A 14,295-nucleotide genomic window follows, 5' to 3' on the forward strand; every position below is an offset into this window, starting at 1 on the left:
TCTACAGTTTGATGATCAACAGGTTCAAAGATCATCACGATGACCTCCTCTACCCCCTTCTTTTTTTTTTCACCAACTTGCACAATAAATGATTAAATGGTGCTGACCAGCCAGAGATCTTTCACTGCAGAGTACCTTTTTGTGTGCATGCATGCTGTAAAAGCTGAGTAATTCACTTAAATCAATGAATAAATCCTTAAATCACAAGATATTGTCACTGCATGACCATCTGATTTCCGGCGTGTCTTGTGCATGGGAGTGAATGGAACACAGCAGAGAAATCTCTTTAAAACAGTGAGATTTGATTCTTGCAACAGATTGAATGACTGACCCTGGATGTTATCACTGTGACACGGGTCAGAGGTGAAAATATTTTCATACACAGTGCTCTCGAGGAAAGCAAACATTCAGAAAGACTGGTCAGGATGTCTTGATTTTGCCTGGACACATCCATGGCTGTAATTACACTTGGTTTCGGTGCAGAAAATCTGAAAATTAACCCTGAGTGCACCTTATTTTCTAATTTAGCTTGTGTATTAAAAGAGGTTGTTCACAAAATTGGCATAAGCACTAAGCAAAGAAAATATGAAATATGTCCAAAAATGTTATTTTTGTCAAGCTATATGACAGAAAAGTGTACAGGAGGAGTCCATTTTTGTCCCACAAGCTACAATATAGACTAATATACCCCCTAGGGATCATTCTTAGTCCTCAAGGTAGCTGTGTGTACATTTTTAGGACCAAAAAGTTACATATATGTTCTATAAAGGGTACCAATGAGTACCTTAAAGGGTACTGCTTCAGTGACAAGCCGTTGTACCCCTAAAGATAGAATAATGTACGTTATTCTCTGACAGTGTCTGATACACAAATTGGTGACACATAGTGCATGTCTTTTTCTCATCTGACCTGTAATTTTCAAATACAGTACTGTGCAAAAGTCTTAGGCCCCCTATTTTTTCCATACAAACTTCATTATAGATTTCTATTTTATGATTTCTACATTATCAAGTCAAAACATTACAAAAATTTGTTTTTTTTTCCTCAGCAAAAAACTAACTGTTACAGGATAAATAAAGTTTGTAAATGTCTGAGCAGCATATTCCATAAGCGAGCACTTCTCATCTCATCTCATTATCTCTAACCGCTTTATCCTGTCCTACAGGGTCACAGGCAAGCTGGAGCCTATCCCAGCTGACTACGGGCGAAAGTAAGCGAGCACTTTTCAGATTAAAAAAGAAGACATAACGAAGGCTACTGGCAAAATTTTGGTGCAAAATGAAGAAGCGAGTGTGACAGTCAAAGTGTCCAGAAGAACTGTGGCTGGTTCTGCAAGATGCTCAGTGAAACCTGCAGCTCATTTCCACATAAAACTGCACTCACTGGACCTATGGTCATCTCACACCAAATATTGACTTTGATTCGTTTATTATGGCTTACTGATTACTGTTTATGGGGCGGCACGGTGGTGTAGTGGTTAGCGCTGTCGCCTCACAGCAAGAAGGTCCGGGTTCGAGCCCCGTGGCCGGCGAGGGCCTTTCTGTGCGGAGTTTGCATGTTCTCCCCGTGTCCGCGTGGGTTTCCTCCGGGTGCTCCGGTTTCCCCCAAAGACATGCAGGTTAGGTTAACTGGTGACTCTAAATTGAGCGTAGGTGTGAATGGTTGTCTGTGTCTATGTGTCAGCCCTGTGATGACCTGGCGACTTGTCCAGAGTGTACCCCGCCTTTTGCCCATAGTCAGCTGGGATAGGCTCCAGCTTGCCTGTAACCGTGTAGAACAGGATAAAGTGGCTAGAGATAATGAGATGAGATGAGATTACTGTTTATAGCATTGTTTAATGTTGAAACTTTTCATTTCATTATTTTTTAAACCATTTGTGGTCAAAAGCATTTCTTTACACATGCCTAAGACTTTTGCACAGCACTCTACGTAATCACACATTTACTTTTACAGTTTCTGGTTATAACCTGGTCAAATGCCCATAACGTAAAAGCATACCTTATAGCAGTTGCAGAAGAATTAATATACTATCAAAGTGCTAATAATTGCATGACTTTCTGAATTTGTTGAACTTTTTTCTTTTCCTGGTTGAGCTCTGATCTTTACAGAACACACAACATGTTCAGTATCTCGCAAAATAAATGCCCACACTGGCATCTACCTCGCTTAGCAAATATTGCTGGTTATCTTCAGTTGAAAGTACACAGCTGTCTATGTAGATCTTTTTGCACACACACACACACACACACACACACACACACACACACACACACACACACACACACACACACACACACACACACAAAATTACACAGTGCATGAAAAGTAACCACCTTTTTTCACAAGGCTTGTTAAAGACACAAGACAAAAAATAATGCACAACAAAATACAGATTTCTGACACAAAAACCAGCAACCTGGAAATGAAATAAAAGCAAACTTCTGGATGCAATTCTATAAAAGGGTTAAGTACATTGAACATGAAGTATTATATTATAAAACACCCTCCCCCAAACCACCAGTTGCCAGCTCTCTGGCTTGCAGTAACCTGTTTAGACTGGATTTTGCATACCAACTGGTTCTGAACACCCTGCAGCTATGTCTCCCATTGCATCCAACATCAGATACTTTAACACAAGAGACATGGCAATGAGATCATTTACAGATCAACATGCTTCTCCAACACATGGGATGAACTTCAACTTGATTTGCATGGTTATTTGTGCAACCGTTTAAAAAAATACAAAAACACATGAGATATAACATATAACACATATTCTCTAGACACAATATAAAATTGATATTAGCTAGGTTAATATTTGGTGGGCACAAATTTCCGAGACATTGTGTTCAACCCAACTAAACATTGAGAAATGCTTTTATTTCACAAGAAACATCATGGCTGGATCCATATTGACTTATATACTACTAAATTTGTACCTATATTTAATTGTACTGCACTGTGCATGCATTTAAGTCTCTGGACTCATGTCTACTCATATGTCATGCTATTTTCACTTTTGTCACGTGCACACGACTGCCATCCTTGCACTAAGTATTTCACTCAATGCTACATTACTATTTGCACTTCTGCTTTGATGCTAATTGCATTTCCTTGGCTTTATCGTTGTCCATTGCACAATGATAATAAAGCTGAATCATCATTTCACACTGCTGTTTCTCGATTTGATTCATTTTCTCTAGCAGTAATTGTTTGAATGAATGAATGAATGAATGAATGTTTCTGGAAGGAGTCTCCAGTGTCAGAACTTTGTAATAAGCAGACGTAAAGCTGTAACTTTTTAATCACATGACACATGGCTTTGCACTTTTCCAGGTTTTCCATAACATAACAAGCAACTTTTTTTTGTCTTATTAACTTCTTGATAGAGAAAAAAAAGATTCTGGTGATGGAATGACTGTTTATAGCTGCAATAATGTAAGTAATCACAGGAGCTAACTTGTTTTGCGCATTAATTATAAATGAATAAAAAGTAGAACATGTCAGTCTTTACATAAAAAATGTAACTGTTGATAATTTGCTATGGTATAAGTGGAATAAAACATTTTAGGATGTTCAGTTATAGAAAAATAACTAGCTTTCGTCTGGTAACTAACGTCTCTTGATCACAACCTTGTCGTTGATTAGTTTCCTATAACAGCACACCCTCATATGTTTTACTCATTTTTTTAAATCACAGCAATTTGTCAGTGATTATAATTTTTATATTTGTGAAACAATCATCATAATTTTTTATCCTTTTATAGTTATATTTTATGTCGTGGAACATCCATGAAACAAGTTAGTTCCTGTTATCACTTACGTTATAGCAGCGATAAACAGTCTGAATTTCTTTTGACTTTAAGAAGCTAAAAAACCAAAACAAACAAAAAAAAACAACACAAACACACACACAAAACACAAACTCCTCGGTCCTGAAGACTTTCCCATATCAGAAGTCTTACAGCATAATTAAAGAACTACACGTTATTTTTTTATCCGTTTATAGTTACATTTTAGTATATATAGTGTATATTCTCAAGACACAAGAAGATAGATTTAATAGATTTCTGTTAGGACTGGGGACTGTTTTGGCCTCTAGAGGCCGCTGTTATTGCTTTATCTTGTCATGTTTGTTTTGGCCTCGAGAGGCCGCCACTGTTTTCTGTGTTTTGTGTTTGTTTTGACAGCCTTTGTTTTCATGTGCTTTTGCCTCACCTGTTCCTTATTTCCTGCCCCGCCTAGTTCTAATTGCCCTGTGTATAAATACTTCCTCAGTTTGGTCCCTAGTCACGGAGTCTTTGTGCTGTTATCACCTGAGATCTCTGTTCCTAATTCCTTGCCTTTGTCTTTGTGGTCTTTTGTACTTTGTTTTCTTGTGGACATTTTGGACTTTGTGTTTACCATTTTGGGATCTTCTGAGCGTTTGGATTTTTGCCTTTTCTTTTCTTATCTTTGGCTTTTTGTTTTGACTTTGAACTTTTGGATTTTTTATTTTTCTCGTATATCTTCTGAGCGTTTGGATTATACTTTTGTTTCTGCCTGGGATTTTGTATATTGTAAATAAACTGTTTTTTCTACTCTACTTTCGCCTCACTCCTCTGCATGTGAGTCATTCCCCTGGTGGCCTAGTGGGGGTTTGCTGGATCACTACACCAGCGACCCGGGTTCGATCCCCAGCAAAACCCTAACAGAAAGACTCCGTCATGACTGACTCAGCAGAGGCTTCTTCAACTGTCTACCCGGCTAACCTTCAGGGAATGATGGCCGCGTTAACACGCCTCGGATCTACCATGGACACTCAGGGATGGACTCTTGCAAGCCAACGTGAGACCCTTGCTCGCCACAAGGTACTGCTTCAGCAAATTGGGAAAGCCCTGGCACAGCTGACCCCTCTGTCCCCATCTTCTCCTCTTGATCCTGCTCCACCATCTGCTCCAGTGCCTCCTGCCATGCTGCCCTCTTCACCTCATGAGCCCTGCCTTCCTGCACCACAGAGGTATGACGGTGAGTGCCGGGAGTTCCTTACCCAGTGCCAACTCACCTTTGAGCTCCAGCCTACCACCTACACTACGGATCGCCGCAAGATTGCCTTTGTGATAACCTTGTTAGCTGGTAAGGCTTGGGCAACAGCTATCTGGCAGAGACAGGGATCCGAGTGCTCTGATTTCAAGCTGTTTATGGAGGAGATGCTTCGTGTCTTCGATCAGGCAGACTAAGGATGCAGCCAGGAAGCTCATGTCCGTCCGGCAAGGAGGAAGCGCTGCAGACTACGCCATCTCGTTCCGGACGCTCGCAGCAGTCAGCGGATGGAATGAGGCTGCCCTGGTTTCAGCCTTCCACCATGGTTTGTCTGACCCCATCAAAGACAGCCTGGCCTCTATCGGATGCCCAAATGACCTTGAAACTCTGATTTCACATGCCATTCGTCTTGACAACAGGATTAGAGAACACCGCCAAGTCCTGAGCCTCCCCGGCCTCACTGCCTCAACATGGAGCCCGTCTACCCCCTCCAGTGACTGTCCAGAGCCCATGCAATTGGGCCGTATTCGCCTCTCCGCATCTGAGAGGGAGCGCAGAAGGAGGGACAAGTGCTGCATCTACTGTGGCAAGCCTGGCCACTTCCGAGCATCATGTCCCGAGCTCTCGGGAAAAGGACCGCCCCGTCCAGCCGAGGGAGGGTTGTGACGGGGCCTACCCTCTCTCCTGAACTTCCTGGTCAAGGAGTCTACATCCCGGTCTCCATCTCCTGGGGTGAGTCCGTCCACTCTTGCCAGGCCTTGCTAGACTCCGGGGCGGCTGGAAACTTTATGGATGTCCACTTCGCCCGCAGAATCAATGTCCCTACTGCTCCTCTTGAAGTTCCACTGTCTGTGTCTGCCCTGGATGGCCAAGCTTTAGGTGATGGAAGAGTCACCCAAGTTACTTCTCCAGTCTTTCTCCAGTCCCAAGGTCACCAAGAAGAAATATCCCTGCACCTGATTCATTCACCAGAGTTCCCAGTGATTCTAGGCCTTCCTTGGCTTACCCGCCACAACCCTCGTATAGACTGGGTAACAAGCCAGGTTGTGGAATGGGGTCCTGCATGCTATGTCTCTTGTCTGCTCTCTAGCTCTCCTGTGTCTCCTGCCGAGCCTCCTGATCTCACAGAGTTATCTCAAGTTCCCACAGAGTACTGGGATCTGAAAGAAGTGTTTAGCAAGAGCAGGGCCGCCGTTCTTCCTCCGCACCATGCCTACGACTGTGCCATTGACTTGCTCCCTGGGGCTACCCCTCCTCGTGGCAGACTGTTTTCCCTCTCTCAGCCAGAATGCAAGGCCATGGAGGAGTACATCAAGGACGCCTTGGCCTCTGGGTTCATTCGACCCTCCACCTCACCCGCTGGTGCCGGCTTCTTCTTTGTCGGCAAGAAGGATAGGGGGCTCCAGCCGTGTATTGATTACAGGGGCCTGAACAAGATCATTGTGCGCAACCGCTATCCCCTTCCGCTGATGTCCACAGCGTTCGATCTGCTCCAAGGCGCCACTGTCTTCACCAAGTTGGACTTACGGAATGCATACCACCTCATCTGCATCCGACAGGGAGATGAGTGGAAGACTGCCTTTAACACCCCGTCTGAGCACTACGAGTACCAAGTTATGCCCTTCGGACTCACCAATGCGCCAGCAGTGTTTCAGGCCCTTATCAACGACGTCTTGAGGGATATGATCAATCAGTATGTTTTTGTCTACCTCGACGACATCCTAATATTTTCCAAGACCATGCAGGAGCACCACCACCATGTCCGCCAGGTTCTCAAGAGGCTGCTACAGAACAATCTGTTTGCCAAAGCCCAGAAATGTGAGTTCCATGTTCCCGAGGTCTCCTTTCTGGGCTTTATTGTACGAACAGGACAACTCCAGATGGATCCAGCCAAGACTCTGGCCGTCCGGGACTGGCCCATTCCCAAGTCCATTAAAGAAGTTCAGTGGTTCTTAGGGTTTGCTAACTTCTACCGCAAGTTTGTCAGGAACTTCAGTTCTGTAGCAGCGCCCATATCGGACCTCACCAAGAACCTGGAGTACCTCCAGCAAGCCAAGAGACTGAATCCACGACAGGCTAGGTGGGCCTTGTTCTTTAGCCGATTCAATTTCACCCTATCGTACCGCCCTGGCTCTAAGAACACCAAACCGGATGCGCTCTCCAGGCTATTCTCGCCCAACAACAGGGAGAGTGAAGTTGGGCCTATTATCCCTGTGTCTCGGATTGTGGCCCCTGTCCGCTGGGGTGTTGAGGAGGCTGTCCGACAAGCTCAACGCCAGGACCCTGGCCGTGGGACGGGGCCACCGGGCCTCCTGTACGTCCCTCGTCAAGCCCGGGCCAAGGTTCTTCAGTGGGGTCATTCATCCCCTCTCACCGCCCACTCGGGAGCCCGGAGGACCCTGGACTTCTTGAAAAGACGCTTCTGGTGGCCAAGCATGGAGAAGGAAGTGAGGTCATTTGTCCTGTCCTGTGAGGTGTGCACCAGAACCAAGAACCCACGACAGCGTCCCCAGGGCCTCCTGCATCCTCTGCCTATTCCCCGGCATCCCTGGTCCCATGTGGCGGTCGACTTCATCATGGGTCTTCCCGACTCACAAGGTAACACTGTCATTTTGGTCATTGTCAACAGATTCTCCAAAGCCTGCCGCTTCATACCACTGTGCAAACTTCCTTCTGCTCTTGAAACAGCCAAAATTATTTTTACCCATGTCTTCTGAGTCTTTGGTCTCCCGCAGGACATCGTCTCAGACCGAGGGCCCCAGTTCTCCTCCCAAGTGTGGCGGGGGTTTTGAAAACTCATCGGGGCCACTGCCAGCCTCTCTTCTGGGTTCCACCCCCAGTCCAACAGCCAGACCGAGAGGCTCAACCAGGACCTGGAAACCACCCTGTGAGGCCTGGCGATGGATAACCTGACATCTTGGAGCACCTGGCTGCCATGGGCAGAGTACGCCCACAACACCCTGCAGTCATCTGCCACCAGGTTGTCGCCGTTCCAGTGCCAGTTCGGGTTCCAGCCACCTCTGTTTCCAGAACAGGAGGAGGACACTGGGGTGCCCTCGGTCAACCAGTACGTGAGACGGTGTCGCAAGACCTGGAACAAGGTCAGGAGGACCCTCATCCAGACTTCCAGGGCCAACCAGACTCAGGCCAACCGCCATAGAAGGCCTGCCCACATTTTCCACCCTGGGCAGCGGGTTTGGCTGTCCGCCAAGGACCTTCCGCTGTGGGTGGAGAACTGCAAGCTTGCTCCTCACTACATTGGCCCCTTCAAGGTTGTGCGCAGGGTGAACCCTGTTGCCTACCGGCTCCAGCTGCCCCGGACTCTAAGGATCAAGCCCACATTCCATGTTTCCCTGTTGCGGCCCGTACTGTTGTCCACGTATGCCCCTGCCCCTAGGACTCCCCCACCCCCCCGCATCTTCCAGGGTCAGACTGTGTTCACCGTGCTCCGTCTGTTGGACTCCCGCCGGGTCCGTGGCGGGCTTCAATATCTTGTGGACTGGGAGGGCTATGGCCCTGAGGAACGCTGTTGGGTCCCTGCCCGGGACATTTTAGACAAAGAACTTTGTTGGGACTTCCATTCGGCCCATCCGGATCGGCCTGGGAACGTCAGGAGACGCTCCTTGGGGGGGGTCCTGTTAGGACTGGGGACTGTTTTGGCCTCTAGAGGCCGCTGTTATTGCTTTATCTTGTCATTTTTGTTTTGGCCTCTAGAGGCCGCCACTGTTTTCTGTGTTTGTGTTTGTTTTGACAGTCTTTGTTTTCATGTGCTTTTGCCTCACCTGTTCCTTATTTCCTGCCCCGCCTAGTTCTAATTGCCCTGTGTATAAATACTTCCTCAGTTTGGTCCCTAGTCACGGAGTCTTTGTGCTGTTATGTTATCACCTGAGATCTCTGTTCCTAGTTCCTTACCTTTGTCTTTGTGGTCTTTTGTACTTTGTTTTCTTGTGGACATTTTGGACTTTGTGTTTACCATTTTGGGATCTTCTGAGCGTTTGGATTTTTGCCTTTTCTTTTCTTATCTTTGGCTTTTTGTTTTGACTTTGAACTTTTGGATTTTTTTATTTTTCTCGTATATCTTCTGAGCGTGGGCGGCATGGTGGTGTAGTGGTTAGCGCTGTCGCCTCACAGCAAGAAGGTCCTGGGTTCGAGCCCCGGGGCCGGCGAGGGCCTTTCTGTGTGGAGTTTGCATGTTGTCCGCGTGGGTTTCCTCCGGGTGCTCCGGTTTCCCCCACAGTCCAAAGACATGCAGGTTAGGTTAACTGGTGACTCTAAATTGACCGTGAGTGTGAATGGTTGTCTATGTGTCAGCCCTGTGATGACCTGGCGACTTGTCCAGGGTGTACCCTGCCTTTCGCCTGTAGTCAGCTGGGATAGGCTCCAGCTTGCCTGCGACCCTGTAGAAGGATAAAGCGGCTAGAGATAATGAGATGAGATCTTCTGAGCGTTTGGATTATGCTTTTGTTTTTGCCTGGGATTTTGTATATTGTAAATAAACTGTTTTTTCTACTCTACTTTCGCCTCACTCCTCTGCACTTGAGTCATTCCCCTGGTGGCTTAGTGGGAGTTTGCTGGATCACTACACCAGTGACCTGGGTTCAATCCCCAGCAAAACCCTAACAATTTCAGAAAGGATTGAAATCTGAATATGGATTTTAGTTGCACAGATAGGACAACAAGCCTAACATACACAGTAAAAAGATTTAAGTGTTAGGTCAGGGGTGTCCAAACTGATCCATAAAGGGCTGTGTGGCTGCAGGTTTTCATTCCAGCCATGCAGTAGCACACCTGATTTGGCTTATTCAATCAACTGACACACCCACCATTTAATCAAGGGTGGGTGTGGCTGCAAGTATTTGATTGTGTGAAGACAGTTCAGTTGATTGAATGAGCCAAGTCAGGTGTGCTGCTGCATGGCTGGAATGAAAACCTGCAGCCACACGGCCCTTTATGGATCAGCTTGGACACCCCTGTGTTAGGTAGAAGCTCTTAAACTAGCCTCTGTTCACTAGTTACTGCACAATTTTGTTGTTTGAAGTTCAGCCATTTTGTGAACATATCTGTTTCGTGTCTATACACTCACTGGCCACTTTATTAGGAGCACCCACACACCTGCTGTTTTGTTTGATGCCGTTCTCGAATCAGCCGATCCCTTGACAGCAGCACAATGCATCAAATCATGCAGATACAAATCAAGAGCTTCAGTTAATGTTCAAACATCAGAATGGGAAAAATTGTGATCTCACAGTGAAGTGTGACTTTCTTTCACTGTGGCATGGGTGTTGGTTTGAGCCAGATGGACTGCTGGTTTAATATTTCAGAAACTGCTGATCTCCTGGGGTTTTCACACACAATAAACAGTCTCTAGAGTTTACACAGAATGGTGCGAAAAACAAAAAACACTGAGTGAGTGAGTGAGTGAGTGAGTGAGGGACAGTTCTGTGGTTGAAAACAAATGCCTTGTTGATAAGAGAAGTCAGAGGAAAATGGGCAGAGTTGCCAGGAAGGATATAGCAACTCATATCAGGGGCGTAGCTGGGGGGGGGGGGGGGGGGGGGTCCTGGGGTGGCTGTGACACCCCCCCCTTTGTCGGACCATACATATTTTCAATAGCCGCATAAGAATATTAGAAAAGCGCCCACTGTAATTTTTCTAACATTTTTTTAAAAACTAGATTGTCACCTCAGCCTCATTAGAGTTTCTATAACCTTGTATGGACTTCCTGTGGTTTGGGCGCAAAAACCCAGTTCTGTGCAAGCGCAACACGATCGCACTAGAAAGCATGGTCAAGCTGCCAGTGTAGCTGTGAGTCTTTTTAGGTGTGAATTATGAGTATTTCCTCGTGTTAATAATTTGCCATGTCAAAACCAGCGAAACTTTCCTCCTTCTTTCGATGTAAATAGAGGTAAATGATTTATTATATATTTTTTTCCATCAAAGTTGCATTTTGCGGCTTCAAAGCTAAGTTTTACCGTGCCGTTTCTAGAACACAACATCAAGAAAACGTGAAAGAAACAGCAATAATGAAAGAGCCTGTTTCTAAGCTCCCTAAAACTAGCAATGGTAATAATTTTTTGTTACGTATATTTCATATTGGGCGGCACGGTGGTGTAGTGGTTAGCGCTGTCGCCTCACAGCAAGAAGGTCCGGGTTCGAGCCCCGTGGCCGATGAGGGCCTTTCTGTGTGGAGTTTGCATGTTCTCCCCGTGTCCGCGTGGGTTTCCTCCGGGTGCCCCGGTTTCCCCCACAGTCCAAAGACATGCAGGTTAGGTTAACTGGTGACTCTAAATTGAGCGTAGGTGTGAATGTGAGTGTGAATGGTTGTCTGTGTCTATGTGTCAGCCCTGTGATGACCTGGTGACTTGTCCAGGGTGTACCCCGCCTTTCGCCCGTAGTCAGCTGGGATAGGCTCCAGCTTGCCTGCGACCCTGTAGAACAGGATAAAGCGGTTAGAGATAATGAGATGAGATATTTCATAGCCGGGACTGGCGATGATGAACTTACACTATGGCAGAGCGATCGACATTGACAAGATCGTTGACATCTTTGCCGTTCGTCATCCACGACGCCTTTTACTTAGAAACATTTTGGCTGATGAGCAGTAAGACAACAAGAAAAGAGAGATCTGCATAGGTTGACTAGGGTAAGATGTCGAGCTGCTATCCATACACTGCTGGATAAAACTGATTTGGCCTAATCATTGTACAACATCTCAACAGCTCGCAAAGTGAGATGAAAGAATGATGCAAAGACCGTGTTATTTTCTCAAATGTATTCAATGTATTTTTTTCATTTAAAAACCTGCGGATATGTACTCAGGCTGCCAGTCAGTGTGTGACCCCGCCTTTGAAAAATCCAAGCTACGCCCCTGCATATAATCATTCTTTACAACTGTAGATCTGGAGGGTCCTCAGACATAGAGTGTTTTGGTAAACTGGGATGTATGGATGCTGTCAGTCCCCCACTCGCTTGCTCACTCGAGTTTGTTGACGGTGTAGTGGCTGCTGCTTTATGTCCCGGGGCTCCCTCATGCCTGTGTTACCTTCTGGCTCTCTCCTTTTAGTTATGCTGTCATAGTTAGTTGCCGGAGTCCCTGCTTGTACTCAGTGCAGTATGTATACTGTTCCTACTTATTCAGGTGACATTGGGCATACCTAACAACCTGTGGTCCCCCCCCCCAAATCTGTCCCTCTGAGTTACATGTCGGTCCTGGGATCGAGATGCTGACCTCTTTTGCTCCTTGGACCTGCCTGATCCATCCTGGTGCCCGGTGTCTGGTTGGAGTCTCATCGCATCGCTCCTGTGGAGGATGGCCCCATGAGGACGGTTGGGGGTCGCGCCTGGAGGACGCTCTGGACTCTTGCAGTGGTGCTTTTGTGGCTGGGGACTGCAGTTGACTTGCTGACTTTAGGACTGCAGTGTTAGGGTTTTGCTGGGATTCGAACCTGGTTCGTTGGTGTGATAATCCAGCAAACCCCCACTAGGCAACCAGGGGGATGACTCAAATGCAGAGGCGTGAGGCGGAAGTAGAAAAAGAATCAAAAGGTTTATTTAAACTATATACACTATATACAGGGCAAAACAAAAGACAAAAAAAAAAACCAAAGAGTATAATCCAAAAGAAAAGCAAAGTGCAAAAATTCAAAAGCTAAGAAGATCAAAAAACACAGTACAAAGGAAACTGGAGATAAACATAACAGCACAAAGACTCCGTGACAAGAGGACTGAACTCAGGGGTATAAATAGACAAACTAATTAAGGACACAGGTGAAGATAATTAGGCAATTAACACAAACACAAGACACAGGAACAGTGGCGGCCTCTAGAGGCCAAAATAAACACGACATGAAAAGGAAATAACAGCGGCCTCTAGAGGCCAAAACAGTCCTAGTCCTAACAGGACCCCCCCCTCTAGGAGCGTCTCCTGACGTTCCCAGGGCGATCCGGATGGGCTGAATGGAAGTCCCGACATAGTTCTTTATCAAGGACATCCCGAGCAGGAACCCAGCAGCGCTCCTCAGGACCATAGCCCTCCCAGTCCACCAGATATTGCAACCCGCCGCGGACCCGGCGGGAGTCAAGCAGGCGATTCACAGTGAACACAGTCTGCCCCTGGAAGATGCGGGGGGGTGGGGGGTTCCTAGGGGCAGGGGCATACGTAGACGTCAGTACGGGCCGTAACAGGGAAACATGGAAAGTGGGGTTGATCCTCAGAGTCCGGGGCAACTGGAGCCGGTAGGAGACAGGGTTCACCCTGCGCACCACCTTAAAGGGGCCAATGTAGCGAGGAGCAAGCTTGCGGTTCTCCACCCGCAGTGGAAGGTCCTTAGTGGACAGCCAAACACGCTGCCCAGGGCGGAAAGCGTGTGCAGGTCTTCTATGGCGGTTGGCCTGAGTCTGGTTGGTTCTGGAGGTCTGTATGAGGGTCTTCCTGACCTTGCTCCAGGTCTTGCGACACTGTCTCACATATTGGTTGACCGAGGGCACCCCCGCGTCCTCCTCCTGGTCCGGGAACAGAGGTGGCTGGAACCCGAATTGGCACTGGAATGGCGACAGCTTGGTGGCCGATGACTGCAGGGTGTTGTGGGCGTACTCCGCCCATGGCAGCCAGGTGCTCCACGATGTCGGGTTATCCATAGCCAGGCCTCGCAGGGTGGTTTCCAGGTCCTGGTTGAGCCTCTCCGTCTGACCATTGGACTGTGGGTGAAACCCAGAGGAGAGGCTGGCAGTGGCTCCGATGACCTTGCAGAACCCGTGCCACACTCGGGAGGAGAACTGGGGCCCTCGGTCTGAGACGATGTCCTGTGGAAGACCAAAGACTCGGAAGACATGATTAAACAAAAGTTTCGCAGTTTCAAGAGCAGAGGGGAGTTTGCACAGTGGTATGAAGCGGCAGGCCTTGGAGAATCTGTCAACTAAGACCAAAATGACCGTGTTACCTTGTGACTCAGGGAGACCCGTGATAAAGTCGACTGCCACGTGGGACCAGGGACGCCGGGGAATGGTCAGAGGATGCAGGAGACCCTGGGGACGCTGTCGTGGGTTCTTGGTTCTGGTGCAAACCTCACAGGACAGGACAAATGACCTTACTTCCTTCTCCATGTTAGGCCACCAGAAGCGTCTTTTCAGGAAGTCCAGGGTCCTCCGAGCTCCCGGGTGGGCGGTGAGAGGGGAAGAGTGACCCCACTGGAGAACCTTGGCCCGGGCTTGATGTGGGACGTACAAGAGGCCTGGTGGCCCCGTCCCAGGACCGGGGTCCTGGCGTTGGGCTCG

This window comes from Neoarius graeffei, chromosome 12 (genome assembly GCF_027579695.1).
Source record: "Neoarius graeffei isolate fNeoGra1 chromosome 12, fNeoGra1.pri, whole genome shotgun sequence".
NCBI classification, from domain to species: domain Eukaryota; kingdom Metazoa; phylum Chordata; class Actinopteri; order Siluriformes; family Ariidae; genus Neoarius; species Neoarius graeffei.